At 40.6% G+C, this 25,116-nt stretch overlaps 1 long non-coding RNA gene across 2 annotated transcripts; it reads left to right on the top strand.

Annotated features, from left to right (window-relative positions):
* The first annotated feature begins 717 nt into the window (after positions 1-717).
* Positions 718-18,699, top strand: LOC134293196 (uncharacterized). 2 transcript variants are annotated; one of them, XR_010000207.1, is made up of 3 exons: positions 2,047-2,602; positions 11,706-11,892; positions 12,962-18,699. It is a non-coding gene; the product is annotated as an uncharacterized LOC134293196 (long non-coding RNA). The 2 variants fall into 2 exon arrangements; XR_010000208.1 differs by lacking the exon at positions 11,706-11,892 and having other exon boundaries at positions 718-2,602.
* Positions 18,700-25,116: the final 6,417 nt, after the last annotated feature.

Raw genomic sequence — 25,116 nt, forward strand, 5'->3', positions numbered from 1 at the left:
ATTACATGTGACATGGGAGCGGGGTATAAAAATAAAGGATTATTAATAAACACCACCATTTTCTTGCACCCCAAGTACATCTGGCCATTGCCAAAGAGTATTTAACCCTGCTCCCTATGAGAGCGAACTTGGCCCCGCCCACTACAGGCATCCCTTTATGCGCCTGTGCGGCCTGCTCCCTATGAGAGCGAACGTGGCCCCGCCCACTACAGGCATCCCTTTATGCGCCTGCGCGGGCTGCTCCCTATGAGAGCGAACTTGACCCCGCCCACTGCAGGCATCCCTTTATGCGCCTGCGCGGGCTGCTCCCTATGAGAGCGAACGTGGCCCCGCCCACTACAGGCATCCCTTTATGCGCCTGCGCGGGCTGCTCCCTATGAGCGAACTTGGCCCCGCCCACTACAGGCATCCCTTTATGCGCCTGCGCGGGCTGCTCCCTATGAGAGCGAACTTGGCCCCGCCCACTGCAGGCATCCCTTTATGCGCCTGCGCGGGCTGCTCCCTATGAGAGCGAACGTGGCCCCGCCCACTACAGGCATCCCTTTATGCGCCTGCGCGGGCTGCTCCCTATGAGAGCGAACTTGGCCCCGCCCACTACAGGCATCCCTTTATGCGCCTGCGCGTCCTGCTCCGTATGAGAGCGAACTTGGCCCCGCCCACTACAGGCATCCCTGTCCCTCCCTTCTGCGCCTGCGCGGCCTCCTCGGCGTTACCGGAAGCTCCGTCACAGGGCGGCAAGATGGCGGCCCGGCCCGGTCAGAGGCGTTCGGGGCGGCGTTTCCACGGTGACCCGGGTCCGTCGAGGCTTCGTCGCCAAGGCCCGGGAGGAGGAGGAAGGGCGCCGGGAGCGTGGCCTTCCAAACCGAGCCGGGGTTGGGCGTGAGGCCGCGCCTGCCTCCCTTCCCTGCCCGGACGTTTGCAGGCCAAGGCGGGGAAGGAATCCCAGGCAGGAAAAGCCCCTTGGCCTGCGCGCCCTCCCTGCCTGCCGGAGTTTGGGACTCTTCCCAACCCGTAGGCTGGCTGCTAGGCATTGTGGGAGTTGGAGTCCCAAGTTCACCCAGGCCTCTTCTTTTTTATGTATTTTTATGTATTTCAATAAAAATGATTTAAAAAAAATAAATGGAGGTGAGCACCAACCTCCAGAGTGTGAGTAGATCAATAGGTACCGCTCCAGCGGGAAGGTAACGGCGCTCCATGCCGTCGTGCCAGTGGCCACATGACCCTGGAGGTGTCTACGGACAACGCCGGCGCTTCGGCTTAGAAATTATTTCTACTAATAGGTTTGAGAAAGTAAAAAAGTAGACCAGAAGGAAGAAGGCGGGACCAGGAAGACACCTGTCCATCATGTCTCCTGTATCAATTTCACAATAGAATAATAGAGAATACTCATACTATACTCATCATATACTGTATACACATATAATATTGATAATATTCCGATGTAATACAATACAATAATAATAATAATACGGTATTATAATTATATATTTATATTACATGTAATATTCCTAATAATATTGCAATATAGTCCTATAGTACAATATAATAATATATAATGCTTATATTGTGCTGTACTAATATTATAATGTATATACATATAATATTGATAATAATATTCCGATGCAATACAATATAATAATAATAATACACTTTTATAATTGTACATTTTGTTGTTTCATACTATTATACACATGATTTTGCATTATTATGTTGTTGTTTTATATTATTATATTATTATTTTACATCGTTTTTATATTTGTTCTTACGTATTGCGTATTATAATTATTATTTTGCATCATTATTATATTCTGTTATTTCGTGTTATTATAATACACAGTATTTTGCATTATTATGTTGTTATTTTATATTATTATATTACTATTATTTTGCATCCTTATATTATTTGGATCTTATATTATTTTATATTATTATTATTGTTTTTCATCATTATTATATTATTTTGTTCTTATTTCATATTATATTATATTATTATTATATTGCATCGTTATTATATTATTCTGTTATTTCATATGTCCGATTTACCTACATGAGTGAAAATCGATTTGGAGGAAAAAAATTAAATACACGTACTCCATGGACATGAAAGAAAACTGGCTGAAAGTAATGCATAGATGGTACCTAACCCCCCAAAAGATAGGATTTATGTATAAAAATACTAATAATAAATGCTGGAAATGTAAATCTCAAGTGGGCTCGTACCACCCTATGTGGTGGAGTTGCAGAAAGATGGCAAAGTTTTGGACGATGATGTTAGACGAAAGTAATAAAATTCTAAACACAAACTTTGCGAAGACGCCTGAGCTCCTCCTGCTAGGGTTATATGATGAATTAGATAAGGTAGATTTAAATACAGATAAACTATTTACATTTTTTTATTACTGCAGCAAGGATGGTAATCGCAAAACAATGGAAAAGTGAGAAAGCCCCATCGAAAGATGCCTGGCTGACCAAATGGACTGAAATAAAGGATATGGACAAACTTACCTTCTGAATGAGAAAGAGCAACGGAAGAGCTATAAGAGCCACGGACTGGTCAAACTTTGAAGACTACCTTGTTACTTCAGAGAAGGGAACCAGCAAGGTTGTATTCAGATTTTCTGGGAAGTTGTAGTTTAGGTAAACATAATGAAGATTTTACTGATTGCAGTACAGTCTCCTTATCTATAGATTTGATATGCATGGTTTTACTTACTGTAGTAAACTCTCCCCTCCAAAGTGTTTGTAGGCCTCTCTATGTTCTTCGCTGCAATTCTGTGATATGTTTCTGGCCCAAATATCCGCGAAATATAAGGTTTACTTGCATCCATGGGGATCTTAGAATGGGAGGTATATGTAATAGTTTAACCCTTAAGCTCTTCCTCATTAAAAAAATTGCAGGAAAGTCTAGTTATTTTTCCCCCTCCACAAATGTCTTGCAGGCATTACATTTTTTGTTCTTTTTAAAATGTAATACAATGGTATAATTTCCCCCCCCCTCCCAAGCACATCTTCTCTGTTGGTTTCTTCTTTTCTGGGTAGGAGATATTACTTTTTGGAGCCAACCCGGGATTTTATCAGTATATTTATTGTATGTGACCTCATTTGTTTTATGATTTGTTTTATTGTTGATTGACTTGTTTTATTGATATGTTTTTATATTGTCTGATATCTGGGCTTGGCCCCATGTAAGCCGCCCTGAGTCCCTTCGGGGAGATGGGGCGGGGTATAAAACTAAAATTATTATTATTATTATTATTATTATTATTATTATTATTATTATTACCTTAAGAAAAGATGATAAGAACTATCTAATTGGAACATAAATGATTAGTGACAAAGATCGGAAGTCAATCCCCCCCCCCATTGCTAGTGTCTATCCCCTCTCACAATCCCTAATCCAGACACACTTGCCCTGCCCCTGCCCTCCCTTCCCTGTTCCCCTGCCGTATGTCGTCTTATGTTTTATGTTTGATGTTTTAAAAGAAACTTCTCAATAAAAATGATACAAAAAATAAAATAAAAAAATAAACTTAACCAAACCTGGCTGTTTAAACAAAATCAAATAAACATGTCATCCATAAATCAAAATAAAAACACACACTTCTTTACACCAACTTTGGTTGCAAATGTATGCAATTTCCTTGAGAAACCTCTTCCTTCCTTCCCAGGCACCATTTCTTAAACCCAGAAAGGGAAAACACACGTAGGAGCCGCCTGAATTCTCACTTCTCTGTCCTTACGGCTGAGTTACAACTCGCTGAGCTTGTTTTGATTCTGTTTCTATACAAAACGGTGGCTCCCATCATGAAATCAATAAAGTTTATTATTTCACGACGGCCAGGTTTTGGGTGTTTTTATTGGGGAGGGAAATGCAGACATTTTGCTTGTTGCGCCATTCGCCTGAAACTAAGTAAAATCTCTGGGAACGAACAGAGGATGGGAGAAGAACCGTTGCATTTTGCCCTGAGTCTGGAAACGGTCTTCCGAATGATCACAAAGGCCACCTTGGTGTAAAAGAGAGAGCTGTTTCTTTATAAAAAGGAGAGTTAAAGTGCGATAAATGCTCACTATCCCAGGCCTGCGAGTCCACAGGAATTCCAGACAGGAAACAATCAGGGCCAGCTAACGCGTTCACAACAAAGGATTCCCCCAGGCAGGAATGCAGCCAGTCTTTGAGGCTGCAAGGCCATTCAATGCTAATCAAGGCGGCCAATGGCAACATTCACACTTGCCTCCAAGACAAGAGTTCTTTCTCTCGCCCTGGACGTGATTCCACAGATAGATAAACCTCCCTTGCTTAGTTTTCCAAAATACCACACAAGCTCTGAGGATGCCTGCCATAAATGTGGGCGAAATGTCAGGAGAGAATGCTTCGGGAACACGGCCATAGTATTGTGCGGTTGCAAAGTTGCAGAGGTTGCATGGGATGGTGGGAGTTGCAGTTTGGCAAGGCACCAGCACTCTTGGGTGGAGGGGGTGAAAGGCCTTGCAAACCTCTCACTCCCAAGATTATTATTAGTAGTATTAGTATTATTTAAGATTAATACTGGATCAAAGAAATATCAATTAATATTACATTAAGTCCTAATGGCTTTTCTGTCTGTCGCCCTCCTGTGGACAGAAGAATATTGCACTTGCCTTGAAACTCTGATTCTTTGCTCTCTGCTGCCATCCAATGGTCAGGTCGGGAAGTGCAGCACAAAGGCGCCTTCAACGCTCGAGGCTGCACTTCCGCCTCTGACCATTGGATGGCAGCAGAGAGCGAAGACTCAGAATCCCAAGGCAAGTGCAATATTCTTCTGTCCACAGGAGGGCGACAAAGAGAAAAGACATAAGGAATCCCATTGATCTATCATTGAGCCATTTGGGAAATATAATTACATGACAATAGTAATACTACTAATAATAATATCCTGGGAGTTAGGGTTTTGCAAGGTCTTTCCCGTCTTCTGCCCAGGAGTGCCGGTGCCTTGTCAAACTACAACTCCCACCATCCTAGACAAACCCTACAACAGCTCAATGCCATTGGAGCCTAGGAGATATAACCCCCCCTTGCTTAGTTTTCCAATAAGAATAACATAATAACAACAAAACTTTATTTCTAGACCGCCCTCTCTCCTCCAGAGGATGTACATATAATTCACTATAATTGTATATTTTTATTATATGAAATATTACTAATAATATTGCAATATAGTCGTATAATATAACTCGCTGTACCCGGCCACGCGTTGCTGTGGCGTAGTCCTTAGTGGGGTTTCCTTCGTGGCATAAAGAGGATTCCCCGTAGGTAGGAAGCAGCCAGGCTTTGATGCTGCAAGGCTATTCAATGGGATTGAAGTTGGCCGACAATGGAGTCCTCTAGGTATGAAGCAGCCAGGCTTTGATGCTGCAAGGCTATTCAATGGGATTGAAGTTGGCCGACAATGGAGTCCTCTAGGTATGAAGCAGCCAGGCTTTGATGCTGCAAGGCTATTCAATGGGATTCAAGTTGGCCGACAATGGAGTCCCCTAGGTATGAAGCAGCCAGGCTTTGATGCTGCAAGGCTATTCAATGGGATTCAAGTTGGCCGACAATGGAGTCCCCTAGGTATGAAGCAGCCAGGCTTTGATGCTGCAAGGCTATTCAATGGGATTTAAGTTGGCCGACAATGGAGTCCCCTAGGTATGAAGCAGCCAGGCTTTGATGCTGCAAGGCTATTCAATGGGATTCAAGTTGGCCGACAATGGAGTCCCCTAGGTATGAAGCAGCCAGGCTTTGATGCTGCAAGGCTATTCAATGGGATTCAAGTTGGCCGACAATGGAGTCCCCTAGGTATGAAGCAGCCAGGCTTTGATGCTGCAAGGCTATTCAATGGGATTCAAGTTGGCCGACAATGGAGTCCCCTAGGTATGAAGCAGCCAGGCTTTGATGCTGCAAGGCTATTCAATGGCCAGGAATCCGCTGTGTGTGTTTGTCTCCATCCAGTGGTGAAAGGCGCGCATTGCAGGCGGAGAGAAAATGAATGGGAAGAAGCCGCTGTGTGTGTTTGTCTCCATCCAGTGGTGAAAGGCGCGCATTGCAGGCGGACTGGAAAATTCCCCGCATTGCCGTCAATGGAGACGGAGGAGGAGGATGAGGAGGAGGAGGATGAGGACGAAGGCCTCTCCATGGAATATTCTTCAAATACCCTATATACCCGGATATAAGCCGACCCGAATATAAACCGAGGCATCTAATTTTACCACAAAAAAACCCTGGGAAATCATTGACTCCAGTATAAGCCGAGGGTGGGAAATTTCAGAAATAAAAATAGATACCAATAAAATTACATTGTGGGTGAAACGTCAGGAGAGAATGCTTCTGGAAACCAATTATTATTACTTAGATTGTACTATATTAATCATATACCACAATGTCTATAATACACCCCTAGTATGTTATATTATTAGTATTATGTCACATTTTAGTGCTAAATCATAAGTTGCATAAGAGATGTGGGCGAAACGTCAGGAGAGAATGCTTCTGGGAAACCAATTATGATTTCTTAGATTGTACTATATTAATCATATACCACAATGTCTATAATACACCCCTAGTATGTTATATTATTAGTATTATGTCACATTTTAGTGCTAAATCAAAAGTTGCATAAGAGATGTGGGCGAAACGTCAGGAGAGAATGCTTCTGGGAAACCAATTATGATTTCTTAGATTGTACTATATTAATAATATACCACAATATCTATAATACACCACTAGTATGTTATATTATTAGTATTATGTCACATACCAGTGCTAAATCATAAGTTGCATAAGAGATGTGGGCGAAACGTCAGGAGAGAATGCTTCTGGGAAACCAATTGTTTTTTCTTAGATTGTACTATATTAATCATATACCACAATGTCTATAATACACCACGAGTATATTATATTATTAGTATTATGTCACATTTTAGTGCTAAATCATAAGTTGCATAAGAGATGTGGGCGAAACGTCAGGAGAGAATGCTTCTGGGAAACCAATTATTTTTTCTTAGATTGTACTATATTAATCATATACCACAATGTCTATAATACACCACGAGTATATTATATTATTAGTATTATGTCACATTTTAGTGCTAAATCATAAGTTGCATAAGAGATGTGGGCGAAACGTCAGGAGAGAATGCTTCTGGGAAACCAATTATTATTTCTTAGATTGTACTATATTAATCATATACCACAATGTCTATAATACACCCCTAGTATGTTATATTATTAGTATTATGTCACATTTTAGTGCTAAATCATAAGTTGCATAAGAGATGTGGGCGAAACGTCAGGAGAGAATGCTTCTGGGAAACCAATTATGATTTCTTAGATTGTACTATATTAATCATATACCACAATGTCTATAATACACCCCTAGTATGTTATATTATTAGTATTATGTCACATTTTAGTGCTAAATCAAAAGTTGCATAAGAGATGTGGGCGAAACGTCAGGAGAGAATGCTTCTGGGAAACCAATTATGATTTCTTAGATTGTACTATATTAATAATATACCACAATATCTATAATACACCACTAGTATGTTATATTATTAGTATTATGTCACATACCAGTGCTAAATCATAAGTTGCATAAGAGATGTGGGCGAAACGTCAGGAGAGAATGCTTCTGGGAAACCAATTGTTTTTTCTTAGATTGTACTATATTAATCATATACCACAATGTCTATAATACACCACGAGTATATTATATTATTAGTATTATGTCACATTTTAGTGCTAAATCATAAGTTGCATAAGAGATGTGGGCGAAACGTCAGGAGAGAATGCTTCTGGGAAACCAATTATTTTTTCTTAGATTGTACTATATTAATCATATACCACAATGTCTATAATACACCACGAGTATATTATATTATTAGTATTATGTCACATTTTAGTGCTAAATCATAAGTTGCATAAGAGATGTGGGCGAAACGTCAGGAGAGAATGCTTCTGGGAAACCAATTATTATTTCTTAGATTGTACTATATTAATCATATACCACAATGTCTATAATACACCCCTAGTATGTTATATTATTAGTATTATGTCACATTTTAGTGCTAAATCATAAGTTGCATAAGAGATGTGGGCGAAACGTCAGGAGAGAATGCTTCTGGGAAACCAATTATTATTTCTTAGATTGTACTATATTAATCATATACCACAATGTCTATAATACACCCCTAGTATGTTATATTATTAGTATTATGTCACATTTTAGTGCTAAATCATAAGTTGCATAAGAGATGTGGGCGAAACGTCAGGAGAGAATGCTTCTGGGAAACCAATTATTTTTTCTTAGATTGTACTATATTAATAATATACCACAATGTCTATAATACACCCCTAGTATGTTATATTATTAGTATTATGTAACATATTAGTGCTAAATCATAAGTTGCATAAGAGATGTGGGCGAAATGTCAGGAGAGAATGCTTCTGGGAAACCAATTATTATTTCTTAGATTGTACTATATTAATCATATACCACAATGTCTATAATACACCCCTAGTATGTTATATCATTAGTATTATGTCACATACCAGTGCTAAATCATAAGTTGCATAAGAGATGTGGGCGAAACGTCAGGAGAGAATGCTTCTGGGAAACCAATTATTATTTCTTAGATTGTACTATATTAATCATATACCACAATGTCTATAATACACCCCTAGTATGTTATATCATTAGTATTATGTCACATACCAGTGCTAAATCATAAGTTGCATAAGAGATGTGGTCGAAACGTCAGGAGAGAATGCTTCTGGGAAACCAATTATTTTTTCTTAGATTGTACTATATTAATCATATACCACAATGTCTATAATACACCACGAGTATATTATATTATTAGTATTATGTCACATTTTAGTGCTAAATCATAAGTTGCATAAGAGATGTGGGCGAAACGTCAGGAGAGAATGCTTCTGGGAAACCAATTATGATTTCTTAGATTGTACTATATTAATAATATACCACAATATCTATAATGCACCACTAGTATGTTATATTATTAGTATTATGTCACATACCAGTGCTAAATCATAAGTTGCATAAGAGATGTGGGCGAAACGTCAGGAGAGAATGCTTCTGGGAAACCAATTGTTTTTTCTTAGATTGTACTATATTAATCATATACCACAATGTCTATAATACACCACGAGTATATTATATTATTAGTATTATGTCACATTTTAGTGCTAAATCATAAGTTGCATAAGAGATGTGGGCGAAACGTCAGGAGAGAATGCTTCTGGGAAACCAATTATTATTTCTTAGATTGTACTATATTAATCATATACCACAATGTCTATAATACACCACGAGTATATTATATTATTAGTATTATGTCACATTTTAGTGCTAAATCAAAAGTTGCATAAGAGATGTGGGCGAAATGTCAGGAGAGAATGCTTCTGGGAAACCAATTATTTTTTCTTAGATTGTACTATATTAATCATATACCACAATGTCTATAATACACCACGAGTATATTATATTATTAGTATTATGTCACATTTTAGTGCTAAATCATAAGTTGCATAAGAGATGTAGGCGAAACGTCAGGAGAGAATGCTTCTGGGAAACCAATTATGATTTCTTAGATTGTACTATATTAATAATATACCACAATATCTATAATACACCACTAGTATGTTATATTATTAGTATTATGTCACATACCAGTGCTAAATCATAAGTTGCATAAGAGATGTGGGCGAAACGTCAGGAGAGAATGCTTCTGGGAAACCAATTATTATTTCTTACATTGTACTATATTAATCATATACCACAATATATATAATGCACCACTAGTATGTTATATTATTAGTATTATGTCACATACCAGTGCTAAATCATAAGTTGCATAAGAGATGTGGGCGAAACGTCAGGAGAGAATGCTTCTGGGAAACCAATTGTTTTTTCTTAGATTGTACTATATTAATCATATACCACAATGTCTATAATACACCCCTAGTATGTTATATCATTAGTATTATGTCACATACCAGTGCTAAATCATAAGTTGCATAAGAGATGTGGGCGAAACGTCAGGAGAGAATGCTTCTGGGAAACCAATTTGATTTGACAGAAAAAGCAGTTCAATACGCAGTAATGTTATGTTGTCATTACTTTATGAATTTAGCACCAAAATATCACGATATATTGAAAACGTTGACTATAAAAATGTGTTGGATAATCCTGAACGTTGGATAAGTGAGACTACTGTATCTATTTTAGATGACAACGGAGTGCGCATGCGTCGAGCCGCTCCCTGCTTTCCCGCCTGTGACGTGCGGGAGAATCGTCCAATCGGGCGGCGGCAGAGGGAGGAGGGGTGGGACCATGGCCGAAAAGGCGGCCGTGGTGGAGGCGGGGCTTCTTCTTGGCGCCTCAGCCGTGAATTTACCTCAGGAAACGGGGCCTCGTTTGGCGCCCAGTTGAAGAGTTGAAAGAGGAGAGAGACGCCTTTCCTTTGGGGAGTCACTTTTACCTCAGGAAAGGCTTTTCTTCCCGTCCAGAGGACCCTCTCTCTCCCACTCGGTTTTAGGTTGGTTTCCTTGTTGTTTTGGGGGTTCTTTCATTCCCTCAGGAATCCCCTCAAAAGTGAAATACAAAGAGGAGGAAAGGCCTGCTTTATTATATTACTCTGGTCTTAAATTTTCAAAAACGGCCTCAAATAGCACCAGGTCTTTCTCCAGATAAAGGTGGATAAAGGCTTTGTGAAACAGAAAGAAGGAAACTATTTCGTTGATTAAGACTTCCATGAGGTTTTGCCTCAGAAATCACCTCGTCACAAAGCCTTTCTCTAGGAAGAGAGAAGATACAGTTGGAAACAATGTTCACTGAAATATTTACAAAATCATTAAAGTATTGACAAACATAATCATAAAAAATATTTGCAGAAACATTTGCCCAAAATAAGCAAAGTATTTGGGGAAAAATATTCATAAAAATATTCACAAACGTATTCAGAAAAAAAACAATCATGGAAACATTCACAAACATTGAAATAAAATATTCACCCAAAAAATCATACAAATATTTGTGGAAACATTTGCCAAAAATAAGCAAAATACTCAGAAAAAATATTCACAAATACAGTAGAGTCTCACTTATCCAACACTCGCTTATCCAACGTTCTGGATTATCCAACGCATTTTTGTAGTCCATGTTTTCAATAAATCCTGATATTTAGGTGCTAAATTCGTAAATACAGTAATTACTACATAGTATTACTGCATATTGAACGACTTTCTGTCAAATTTGTTGTATAACATAATGTTTTGGTGCTTAATTTGTAAAATCATAAACTAATTTAATGTTGAATAGGCTTTTCCTTAATCTCTCCTTATTATCCAACATATTCGCTTATCCAACGTTCTGTCGGCCCGTTTACGTTGGATAAGCGGGACTCTACTGTAATACCTGCTTTATTGATGAATAGTTTATTATTCTATCACCTCAAAAATGACAAAACTTTTGTCCAGAGAAAGACAAAGAACAACATTTTTGGAAATTTACACCATTTGATTTATTTCCCGCCTTAAGACCCACAAAGGGCCATAAAGAGCCAGGTGGCTTTACTCTGAGCCATAAGTTTTACCTCAGAATATGTTTTTTCTGTCATCTGGAGAACTTCTTTTCACTTTATTCATGTATGTTTCCTTATTATTTCAGAAATTTCTTTATCGAACCTTTACCTCAGAAAAGCCTTGTGAAATAGAAAGAAGAAAATGCCAATTTTATTTATTAAGAGATGGTCATCTCAGACTTTACCTCAGAAATGGCCAAGCCTTGTGAAACGGAAGGGAGAAACAAAGGCAAAACTTTTGAAAATTAGCACAGCTTTTTCTGAAGGGACCAGGTGAATATTGTTGCATTTTATTTATTATAATCTGAAATAATAATTGGTTTCCAGAAGCATTCTCTCCTGACGTTTCGCCCACATCTATGGCAGGAAACCATAGATTGCTGGTGAAGTTTTTATATATCTGCCAAATGTCCAGGGTGGGAGAAAGAACTCTTGTCTGTTGGAGGCCAATGTGAATGCTGCTATTGGCCACCTTGATTAGCATTGAATGGCCTGCAGTTTCAAGGCCTGGCTGCTTCCTGCCTGGGGGAATCCTGTGTTTGGAGGTGTTAGCTGGCCCTGCTTTTTGAGGTGGCAGCCCAGAAACTCACAACAACCCAGTGATTCCGGCCATGAAAGCCTTTGACAACACATGGCAACATTTTTGAAAATTCACACAGCTTTCCAGAGGAAATGAGTAGAATAATAATTGCATTTTTTTTACCAATCTGATTTATTTCCAGCCTTAAGACCCATAACATGCTATGCTGAAAATTATATATATATAATTATATATATATAAAATTATATATATATATAAAAATAATTTTGTATATAATGGACAATATAATATATTATAATCTAATGAATATACATATAATATTGATAGTAATATTGTAATGTAATACAATTTAATAATAAAACAATGATATTGATTATATATTATATATATTATATATAATTATATATGTACATACAAAGTATTATATTAGCATACACAATAATAGCATTATATATTACTATATTGTACTATACCATCATACTGTAATATTATTAGAAATATTACATGTAATATATAAAATAATTAATATTATATTTCATTAGTATTTGAATTATATTGTATTACATTATAATATTCTCAATATTATATTTATATTCAATATATTATATTATGATATATCATTGTCTATTATATTGTATATTATATACAATATACTATATATACACAATACATATTATATTATTAGCATAGCATGTTACGGGAGACAAGATGGGAACTGTCTTCCTGGCCTTGCAAAATAGAAAGAAGACAATGCCTGTTTTTTTTTTCTGAAAGCTTTCTTCCCACTCACTCTTCTCCCAGCGCTGAATTCAAGTCAAAGGGAAGAAAGGGAAGAAACAAAAGGTCGAAGAGACAGAAGACAGAAGATGCTTGAAGACACTCTCGCAAGGACACCGCCCGCCCCCCAAAAAAGGTCATTGTCAGGGTAATGGGTGTCAGGCTAGGCATTTCATGTCTATCTTTGCAATAAAAAACAGGCTACCTGTGTGCTAGGCTTTTGCATGAAGAACACGGTTCCCCTCGTGTGTGGCATCGAAGGTTCCCACTCGGGAACGGACGGGTCCTCCCTTTGTTCTAGGCAGATGATGGGGGTTTTCCTATACAAGCCGTAGGGGCCACAGCTTGGGGGGCAGCGGGGGGCCCGGCCCTGGCACCGCGGGGAGCAGCACACCTTACGGGCATTTTAAAAGCTCCCTTAAACTTAGACAGTGGCTAGCAATAAAAATATTAATACCTTAACTCACCTACTAACCCTACTAACACCATTCTAACTAGGGCAGGCTGGCCTTTTAAATAGGACTGTGTTTTGCCTGCTGGCAAGAACCAAGCTGGGAGGGAAGGGGGCCTCCTGGCCCCCCATAGAAGGGCTCCCCTAGAAGGACATTCAAAAGGCCCGCAAGGTGTCCTGAGAGCAGCCCCTGGGGCCCTCAGTGTGCCCCCCACGGTGCCAGGGCTGGGCCCCCCGCTCTCCCCCAACCCATGACCCCTGCCGCCTGTATCTCGTCCGCCCAGGGCCAACGGACGCCCCCTCCCTCCCCGGGCGGAGCTTCGGCGCCACACACAAGGGGAGGCCAGCCGTGGCCGCCAGAACATGGCCAACCTGGTTTTGGACTGCAAACATAGGCATGTAGGGACCCCCTTTTATTTATGTAAGGCCACCCACCCAGGGGACCTGGTTAAAGGGGATCCTCTATTCTTAAAGTAAGGCCTATAGAGATCTCCTATCCAGAAACTAAGGCGGCTTGGCCTATAGAGATCCCCTTTTGTTAAACTAAGGTGGCCTGGCCTATAGAGATCTCTTGTTGTTAAACTAAGGTGGCCTGGCCTATAGAGATCTCTTGTTGTTAAACTAAGGTGGCCTGGCCTATAGAGATCTCCTATTCTTTAAGGTAACGCCAGGCGATGTGGAGATCCCTGGTTCTTTTAACCCTTAAGGCCAACCGTGGGGAGATCCCTGGTTCTTTTAACCCTTAAGGCCAACCGTGGGGAGATCCCTGGTTCTTTTAACCCTTAAGGCCAACCGTGGGGAGATCCCTGGTTCTTTTAACCCTTAAGGCCAACCGTGGGGAGATCCCTGGTTCTTTTAACCCTTAAGGCCAACCGTGGGGAGATCCCTGGTTCTTTTAACCCTTAAGGCCAACCGTGGGGAGATCCCTGGTTCTTTTAACCCTTAAGGCCTGCCTGGGGAGATATCCTATTCTTTTTTCATGAAAAGTCGGGTATAGACCTTCTCTTTTCTCTCCCGTTTCATGTGCCTGGACTCCCGGAGGGCTCCTGCCGGACACCGTCTCCCATCGGCCGAGAGGGATCCTTCCTGTTTGGAAAGCATCTGCTACACAGGTAAAAAGAAGATTCCGGGAAGGAGATTCCTACAGCGGAGCCCTAAAGCCAGGTGAGACGTTCCTTCCAACCTCCACGGCTGCTTTGCACACACACACATGACACACACATGACACACACACACACGCATATACAGCTGGGGGCCCTCAGGGACTCTCCCCCCAATAGATCGGGGACTCCCACTCCGGCAATTGGCCATTGGAAATGCCTTGAAGCAGTTTGGGGCTTCCGGCCAAGCGCTCGCAAAGAGAACCCATTCAAGGTATACGTGGAGCCCCTTTTATTTATTATTTATTGACAGCATTTCTATTCCGCCCTTCTTTCTCACCCCAAAGGGGACTCAGGGCGGATCACATGACACATATAGGCAAACATTCAGTGCCTTTTAACATAGAACAAAGACAAACAAACATAAGCTCCGAGCGGGTCTCGAACTCATGACCTCCTGGTCAGAGTGATTCATTGCAGTTATAATTGCAGCTGGCTTCCTCTCCCGCCTGCGCCACAGCCCGGGCCAACCTTGATAAAAAGGGCCTGGCACGTGGAAAACTCTATTTGTAAGGCAAACCCTCGTTAAAGGAGGTTTGCAATTAATTTAAAACCAGGCTTCTGAGGGACCCGCTGCGTTTAAAGCCAAACCTAGCAGGTGGGAACCTCTCTTGTTGGATAAAGGAGATCCCCTCTGGTTAACGTAAGGGGAGGGACCCTCCATTTTTAATAGGATGCCTGGCAGAATCTTAACCTCAATGCAGGCCTATGGGGTCCAGCCTTATTCTCAATGACTGCATAGCCAGGCATGAAGGGACCCCATATTATTAATTTGAAGCCTGGTAAAAAGAGATTTATGTATTTATTTATTTACTACATTTATACCCCGCCCTCTTTTCCCTTAAAGGGGACTCAGAGCGGCTTACAAGTTATATTTACATACACTATCTCATTAGCATAGCACAATATTAGCATTATATATTACTACATTGCACTATACCACTATATAGAAATATTGTTAGCAATATTACATTTAAAATATAATATGTAATTAATATTATTGTATCATTGTTAGTATTATATTGCTTTATTTATTTATTTATTTATTAGATTTATATGCTGCCCTTCTCACCCCGAAGGGGACTCAGAACGGCTTAAAAATTAAATTTACATACAATATTATATTATTAGCATAGTACAATACTGGCAATAAATTACTATATTGTACTATATCAATATATGGTAGTATTATTAGTAATATTACATGCAAAACATAATATATAATTAATATTATTATATTGTATTATTAGTATATCGTATTACAATATAATATTATGAATATATGTATATACAATATGTTGTAATTATTATATATTAAATTTTATATATATATATATATACACACACAGTAGAGTCTCATTTATCCAACATAAACGGGCCAGCAGAATGTTGGATAAGCGAATATGTTGGATAATAAGGAGGGATTAAGGAAAAGCCTATTAAACATCAAATTAGTTTATGATTTTACAAATTAAGCACCAAATCATCATGTTATACAACAAATTTGACAGAAAAAGTAGTTCAATATGCAGTAATGCTATGTAGTAATTACTGTATTTATGAATTTAGTACCAAAAAATCATGATGTCTTGAAAACATTGTCTACAAAAATGTGTTGGATAATCCAGAATGTTGGATAAGCGAGTGTTGGATAAGTGAGACTCTACTGTATATAAAAATTAGAATAGCATGTTATTAGGGGAGGAGCATCTTAATTATTAGATGTCAGTATTAGTCATTAGATGTTAATATTAGTTATTCATATTAGTATCAATATTACATTAATATACAATAGAGCAGGGGTCCCCAAACTAAGGCCCGTGTGCGGGATGCGGCCCATCGAAGCCATTTATCCGGCCCCCACAGCACAACCCTTATTATTATTATTATTATTATTATTATTAGCATTGAGGCTGGGTGGCCATCTGTCAGGGGTGCTTTGCTTGTGCTTTCGGTGCACAAAGGCAGAAAGGGATTGGACTCAATGGCCAACCCTTCCAACCCTCATAATTATTATTATTATTAATTATTATTATTATTGCTTGGTGGCCAACTATAGTCTGGCCCTGCAATGGTCTGAAGGATCGTGAACTGGCTCCCTGTTTAAAAGGTTTGGGGACCCCTGCAATAGAGTATATTATTATCCTAGCACAATGTTATTATGTTATATAGTAGTATGTATGTTCATATTATTTATTCATATTAGTATCAATATGACATTAATATACAATAGAGTCTATTATTATCCTAGCACAATATTCATATGTTCTATAGTAGTATGTTGTTGCTAGGGGGAGGGGCCCCCCACTGATGGGGAGGGCCCCCCCACTGAGATCCCCTGTCATTAATGTTAGACCAGGCATTTAACGCCTACCTTTGCATTCAAGAGCAGGCTCCTAGGCCTTTGCATTCAAGAGCAGTGCGCTAGGCCTTTGCGCAAGGAACACCACCCACGGCTCCCCTTGTGCGTGGCGTTGAGGCCCCACTCGGTGACGGACAGGTCCTCCCTTTGCCCTGGGCAGGTCGTGGGGGGGGGGTCTCCCTGGATGTGCAGGGGGTCACGGCTGGGGGGAGAGCGGGGGCCCGGCCTTGGCACCCCCCTGGGGACCCGAGGGGCCGCTCTCAGCCCACGTCACGGGCATTTTAAAACGTCCCCGGGATGTAGTAGCTCAGATTAATCCCTGCACTAACCGCTAACCCTACTAACCCAGTTCTAACCCGGGCAGGCTAGGCTTTTAAATAGGACTGTTTTTGCCTGTTGGCAAGAACCAAGTGGGAGGGGGCCTCCGGGCCTCCCGTGGGAAGAAGGGCTCCGGCCCCCCCGGCCCCCCGGCCCCTGCCCTGTGCTGGGAGCCCCCCGCCCGGGCCCCCAGAGGCCTCCCTGTGGTACCGGGCTTGGCCCCCATCCGCTCTGCCCCCATCCGACGGCCTAGGAAAGCCCCCCACCATCCGCCCAGGGCCAACGGACGGCCCTCCCTCCCTCCCAGGGGCAGCCGCGTTCCTCACGCAAAGGTCTGGCGCACGGGAGCCTGTTTCTGAATGCAAACGTGGGGCCCAGGACCCCCCCCCCTTGTCTCCGTGCAGGGCCACCCCCCCAGGGACCCCCACAAATGCCTGGTGACAGGGGATCCTCTCCTCTTAGCAGGAGGAAAAGCCACGTGCGTAAAGCGGTGCCTTTGCTCCCGTCGTTCCCAAGAGCCCCCCAAAAGCGAGATGCTCCCCTGGGTTCAGCCCTCCTGACCCCTGTCTTCTCCCTTGTTCCATGTCTCCAAAATCCCCGAGGGAGGGGCTCCTCCTGGACAAGAGCCAAGGACGGAAGGACGGACGGACGGACGGACGGAGATCCCAGAGAGAGAGCGGAGAGCAGGACGCCTTGCCTTTTCGGAGCTGCTGAGGTCGACCCCTTTCCAACGAGGTCAGCTTTCAAGAAGAAAACTCTTCCCAAAAAAGTGTGTTCTGGTTATTATTCAAAGGCACAACGTTCAATATTTGACAGCATTAAACATCTAGATTACAGGACAGTTTATGTTACTGCATTTTATACACCTGACCTTGTTTTTACAAATAAAGTACCTGTATAATTTTTGCCTCTCTATATATATATTGTACTATGCTCAGACTCATTGTTCTGATATGCTGTTATATGGTTTAATTGTTTATATTGTTTATATTTTTAATGTATGACTGTTTATTACATGTGACATTGGGCTTGTTTCCCATGTGAGCCACCCCGAGTCCTCCTGGGGGAGATGGGAGCGGGAATATAAAAATAAAGTATTATTTTGTATTATTATTATTATTTATAATATTTATTATATATAATTTTCTTGCACCCCAAGTACCTCTGGCAAGTGCCAAAGAGTATTTAACTCTGCCTACATGGCACTAAAGTGTATTTATATGTTGATTGTTCCTATTGATTTTATGTTATGTTTTTTTTTGCTTTGTATAATAAGGCATTGAATTTTTGCCTTAATAATAATAGTTTTATGAATGTTTTAATGTCACTGAATTTTGAATTGAATTGAAATGTCATTGTAATTGTTTATATGTGTATTTTCTATTTGTAAGCCACCCTGAGTCTCCCCTTATTGGGTGAGAAGGTTTGGGAAGAAATACTGTCATAAATAAATAAATAAATATTCTGTGTCCAGGTTGGTTCATGGTTGACTTCTCTGGCAGGATGAGTCTGCAGGGCCTTTCCTGTCCCATGCAGCCGTGGGCAAGTCTACACAGGGACCACCAAGCCCAGCACTCTGCCCCGCAGCAAGCATGCAACAGAAAAGGCACTGCAGACACTCCTGCGCCTGCGCGGCCTGCTCCCGATTCGAGGGAACTTGGCCCGCCCACTACAGGCATCCCTTTATGCGCCTGCGCGGCCTGCTCCCTATGAGAGCGAACTTGGCCCCGCCCACTGCAGGCATCCCTTTATGCGCCTGTGCGGCCTGCTCCGTATGAGAGCGAACCTGGCCCCGCCCACTGCAGGCATCCCTTTATGCGCCTGTGCGGCCTGCTCCCGATTCGAGGGAACTTGGCCCGCCCACTACAGGCATCCCTTTATGCGCCTGCGCGGCCTGCTCCCTATGAGAGCGAACTTGGCCCCGCCCACTGCAGGCATCCCTTTATGCGCCTGTGCGGCCTGCTCCGTATGAGAGCGAACCTGGCCCCGCCCACTGCAGGCATCCCTTTATGCGCCTGTGCGGCCTGCTCCCTAGGAGAGCGAACGTGGCCCCGCCCACGACAGGCATCCCTCTCCCTCCCTTCTGCGCCTGCGCGGCCTCCTCGGCGTCACCGGAAGCTCCGTCACAGGGCGGCAAGATGGCGGCCCGGCCCGGTCAGAGGCGTTCGGGGCGGCGTTTCCACGGTGACCCGGGTCCGTCGAGGCTTCGTCGCCAAGGCCCGGGAGGAGGAGGAAGGGCGCCGGGAGCGTGGCCTTCCAAACCGAGCCGGGGTTGGGCGTGAGGCCGCGCCTGCCTCCCTTCCCTGCCCGGACGTTTGCAGGCCAAGGCGGGGAAGGAATCCCAGGCAGGAAAACCCCCTTGGCCTGCGCGCCCTCCCTGCCTGCCGGAGTTTGGGACTCTTCCCAACCCGTAGGCTGGCTGCTAGGCATTGTGGGAGTTGGAGTCCCAAGTTCACCCAGGCCTCTTCTTTTTTATGTATTTTTATGTATTTCAATAAAAATGATTTAAAAAAAATAAATGGAGGTGAGCACCAACCTCCAGAGTGTGAGTAGATCAATAGGTACCGCTCCAGCGGGAAGGTAACGGCGCTCCATGCCGTCGTGCCAGTGGCCACATGACCCTGGAGGTGTCTACGGACAACGCCGGCGCTTCGGCTTAGAAATTATTTCTACTAATAGGTTTGAGAAAGTAAAAAAGTAGACCAGAAGGAAGAAGGCGGGACCAGGAAGACACCTGTCCATCATGTCTCCTGTATCAATTTCACAATAGAATAATAGAGAATACTCATATTATACTATACTCATCATATACTGTATACACATATAATATTGATAATATTCCGATGTAATACAATAGAATAATAATAATAATACGGTATTATAATTATATATTTATATTACAGGTAATATTACTAATAATATATAATGCTTATATTGTGCTGTACTAATATTATAATGTATATACATATAATATTGATAATAATATTCTGATGTATTACAATATAATAATAATAATACGCTATTATAATTATATATTTTATGACATGTAATATTACTAATAATATTGCAATATAGTCCTATAGTACAAAATAATAATATATAATGCTTATATTGTGCTGTACTAATATAATGTATATACTTATAATATAATACTGATAATAATATTCCTATGTATTACAATATAATAATAATAATACACTATTATGATTGTATATACATATAATACTGATAATAATATTCCAATGCAATACAATTTAATAAAAATAATAATGCACTATTATAATTGTATATTTTTATTACATGTAATATGACTAATAATATTGCAATATAGTCATTTAGTACAAATAATAATATATAATGCTTGTATTGTGCTGTACTAATATTATAATATATATATACTGATATTAATATTCTGATGTAATATAATGTAATAATAATAATAATACACTATTGTATATTTAAATTACATGTAATATTCCTAATAATATTGCAATATAGTCCTATAGTACAATATAATAATATATAATGCTTATATTGTGCTGTACTAATATTATAATGTATATACATATAATATTGATAATAATATTCCGATGCAATACAATTTAATAATAATAATACACTTTTATAATTGTATAATTTTATTACATGTAATATTACTAATAATATTGCAATATAGTACAATATAATAATATATAATGCTTATATTGTGCTGTACTAATATTATAATGTATATACATGTAATATAATACTGAGAATAATATTCCGATGTATTACAATATAATAATACCCTATTATAATTGTATATACATATAATACTGATAATAATATTCCAATGCAATACAATTTAATAATAATAATAATAATACACTATTATAATTGTATATTTTTATTACATGTAATATGACTAATAATATTGCAGTATAGTCCTATAGTACAATATAATAATATATAATGCTTGTTTTGTGCTGTACTAATATTATAATGTATATACATATAATACTGATAATAATATTCCAATGCAATACAATGTAATAATAATAATAATACACTATTGTATATTTATATTACATGTAATATGACTAATAATATTGCAATATAGTCATATAGTACAATATAATAATATATAATGCTTATATTGTGCTGTACTATTATAATGTATAAAATACTGATAATAATATTCCAATGTATTACTATATAATAATAATAATACGCTATTATAATTGTATATACATATAATACTGATAATAATATTCTGATGCAATACAATGCAATAATAATAATAATAATAATACACTATTTTATATTTATATTCCATGTAATGTTACTAATAATATTGCAATATAGTCGTATAGTACAATATAATAATATACAATGCTTATATTGTGCTGTACTAATATTATAATATATTGTATATACATATAATATTGATAATAATATTCCGATGTATTACAATATAATAATAATAATATGCTATTATAATTAAATATTTATATTACATGTAATGTTAGTAGTAATACTGCAACATAGTCATATAGTACAATACAATAATATATAATGCTTATATTGAGCTGTACTAATATTATAATATATTGTATATACATATATTATTGATAATAATATTCTGATGTAATATTTATTTATTTATTATTTAAACGTATATGCCATCACTCCCCTAGGGTTAATACAATGTAATAATAATAATATACTATTGTATATTTATATTCCATGTAATGTTACAAATAATATTGCAATATAGTAATATAGTACAATATAATAATTTACAATGCTTATATTGTGCTGTACTAATATTATAATATACATATAATATTGATAATATTCCAATGTATTACAATATAATAATAATACACTATTATAATGATATAAGGCACCAGCACTCTTGGGCGGAGGGCGTGACAGGTCTTGCAAACCTCTCACTCCCAAGATTATTATTATTAATATTAGTATTATTTAAGATTACCCTGGATCAAAGAAATATCAATTAATATTACATTAAGTCCTAATGGCTTTTCTGTCTGTCGCCCTCCTGTGGACAGAAGAAGATTGCACTTGCCTTGAAACTCTGATTCTTTGCTCTCTGCTGCCATCCAATGGTCAGATAGAAAAGTGCAGCACAAAGGCGCCTTCAACGCTCGAGGCTGCACTTCCGCCTCTGACCATTGGATGGCAGCAGAGAGCGAAGACTCAGAATCCCAAGGCAAGTGCAATATTCTTCTGTCCACAGGAGGGCGACAAAGAGAAAAGACATTAGGAATCCCATTGATAGATCATTGAGCCATTTGGGAAATATAATTACATGACAATAGTAATACTACTAATAATAACATCCTGGGAGTTAGGGTTTTGCAAGGTCTTTCCCGTCTTCTGCCCAGGAGTGCCGGTGCCTTGTCAAACTACAACTCCCACCATCCTAGACAAACTCTACAACAGCTCAATGCCATTGGAGCCTAGGAGATATAACCCCCCCTTGCTTAGTTTTCCAATAAGAATAACATAATAACAACAAAACTTTATTTCTAGACCGCCCTCTCTCCTCCAGAGGATGTACATATAATTCACTATAATTGTATATTTTTATTATATGAAATATTACTAATAATATTGCAATATAGTCGTATAATATAACTCGCTGTACCCGGCCACGCGTTGCTGTGGCGTAGTCCTTAGTGGGGTTTTCTTCGTGGCATAAAGAGGATTCCCCGTAGGTAGGAAGCAGCCAGGCTTTGATGCTGCAAGGGTATTCAAGTTGGCCAACAATGGAGTCCCCTAGGTATGAAGCAGCCAGGCTTTGATGCTGCAAGGCTATTCAATGGGATTCAAGTTGGCCGACAATGGAGTCCCCTAGGTATGAAGCAGCCAGGCTTTGATGCTGCAAGGCTATTCAAGTTGGCCGACAATGGAGTCCCCTAGGTATGAAGCAGCCAGGCTTTGATGCTGCAAGGCTATTCAATGGGATTCAAGTTGGCCGACAATGGAGTCCCCTAGGTATGAAGCAGCCAGGCTTCGATGCTGCAAGGCTATTCAATGGGATTCAACTTGGCCGACAATGGAGTCCCCTAGGTATGAAGCAGCCAGGCTTCGATGCTGCAAGGCTATTCAATGGGATTCAAGTTGGCCGACAATGGAGTCCCCTAGGTATGAAGCAGCCAGGCTTTGATGCTGCAAGGCTATTCAATGGGATTCAAGTTGGCCGACAATGGAGTCCCCTAGGTATGAAGCAGCCAGGCTTTGATGCTGCAAGGCTATTCAATGGGATTCAAGTTGGCCGACAATGGAGTCCCCTAGGTATGAAGCAGCCAGGCTTTGATGCTGCAAGGCTATTCAATGGGATTCAAGTTGGCCGACAATGGAGTCCCCTAGGTATGAAGCAGCCAGGCTTTGATGCTGCAAGGCTATTCAATGGGATTCAAGTTGGCCGACAATGGAGTCCCCTAGGTATGAAGCAGCCAGGCTTTGATGCTGCAAGGCTATTCAATGGGATTCAAGTTGGCCGACAATGGAGTCCCCTAGGTATGAAGCAGCCAGGCTTTGATGCTGCAAGGCTATTCAAGTTGGCCGACAATGGAGTCCCCTAGGTATGAAGCAGCCAGGCTTCGATGCTGCAAGGCTATTCAATGGGATTCAAGTTGGCCGACAATGGAGTCCCCTAGGTATGAAGCAGCCAGGCTTGGATGCTGCAAGGCTATTCAATGGGATTCAAGTTGGCCGACAATGGAGTCCCCTAGGTATGAAGCAGCCAGGCTTTGATGCTGCAAGGCTATTCAATGGGATTCAAGTTGGCCGACAATGGAGTCCCCTAGGTATGAAGCAGCCAGGCTTTGATGCTTCAAGGCTATTCAATGGGATTCAAGTTGGCCGACAATGGAGTCCCCTAGGTATGAAGCAGCCAGGCTTTGATGCTGCAAGGCTATTCAATGGGATTCAAGTTGGCCGACAATGGAGTCCCCTAGGTATGAAGCAGCCAGGCTTTGATGCTGCAAGGCTATTCAATGGGAATTCAAGTTGGCCGACAATGGAGTCCCCTAGGTATGAAGAAGCCAGGCTTAGATGCTGCAAGGCTATTCAAGTTGGCCGACAATGGAGTCCCCTAGGTATGAAGCAGCCAGGCTTTGATGCTGCAAGGCTATTCAATGGGATTCAAGTTGGCCGACAATGGAGTCCCCTAGGTATGAAGCAGCCAGGCTTTGATGCTGCAAGGCTATTCAATGGGAATCAAGTTGGCCGACAATGGAGTCCCCTAGGTATGAAGCAGCCAGGCTTTGATGCTGCAAGGCTATTCAAGTTGGCCGACAATGGAGTCCCCTAGGTATGAAGCAGCCAGGCTTTGATGCTGCAAGGCTATTCAATGGGATTCAAGTTGGCCGACAATGGAGTCCCCTAGGTATGAAGCAGCCAGGCTTCGATGCTGCAAGGCTATTCAAGTTGGCCGACAATGGAGTCCCCTAGGTATGAAGCAGCCAGGCTTTGATGCTGCAAGGCTATTCAATGGGATTCAAGTTGGCCGACAATGGAGTCCCCTAGGTATGAAGCAGCCAGGCTTTGATGCTGCAAGGCTATTCAATGGGATTCAAGTTGGCCGACAATGGAGTCCCCTAGGTATGAAGCAGCCAGGCTTTGATGCTGCAAGGCTATTCAATGGGATTCAAGTTGGCCGACAATGGAGTCCCCTAGGTATGAAGCAGCCAGGCTTTGATGCTGCAAGGCTATTCAATGGCCAGGAATCCGCTGTGTGTGTTTGTCTCCATCCAGTGGTGAAAGGCGCGCATTGCAGGCGGAGAGGAAATGAATGGGAAGAAGCCGCTGTGTGTGTTTGTCTCCATCCAGTGGTGAAAGGCGCGCATTGCAGGCGGACTGGAAAATTCCCCGCATT

The sequence above is a fragment of the Anolis carolinensis genome, unplaced genomic scaffold (genome assembly GCF_035594765.1).
Source record: "Anolis carolinensis isolate JA03-04 unplaced genomic scaffold, rAnoCar3.1.pri scaffold_7, whole genome shotgun sequence".
Classification (NCBI taxonomy): Eukaryota; Metazoa; Chordata; class Lepidosauria; order Squamata; family Dactyloidae; genus Anolis; species Anolis carolinensis.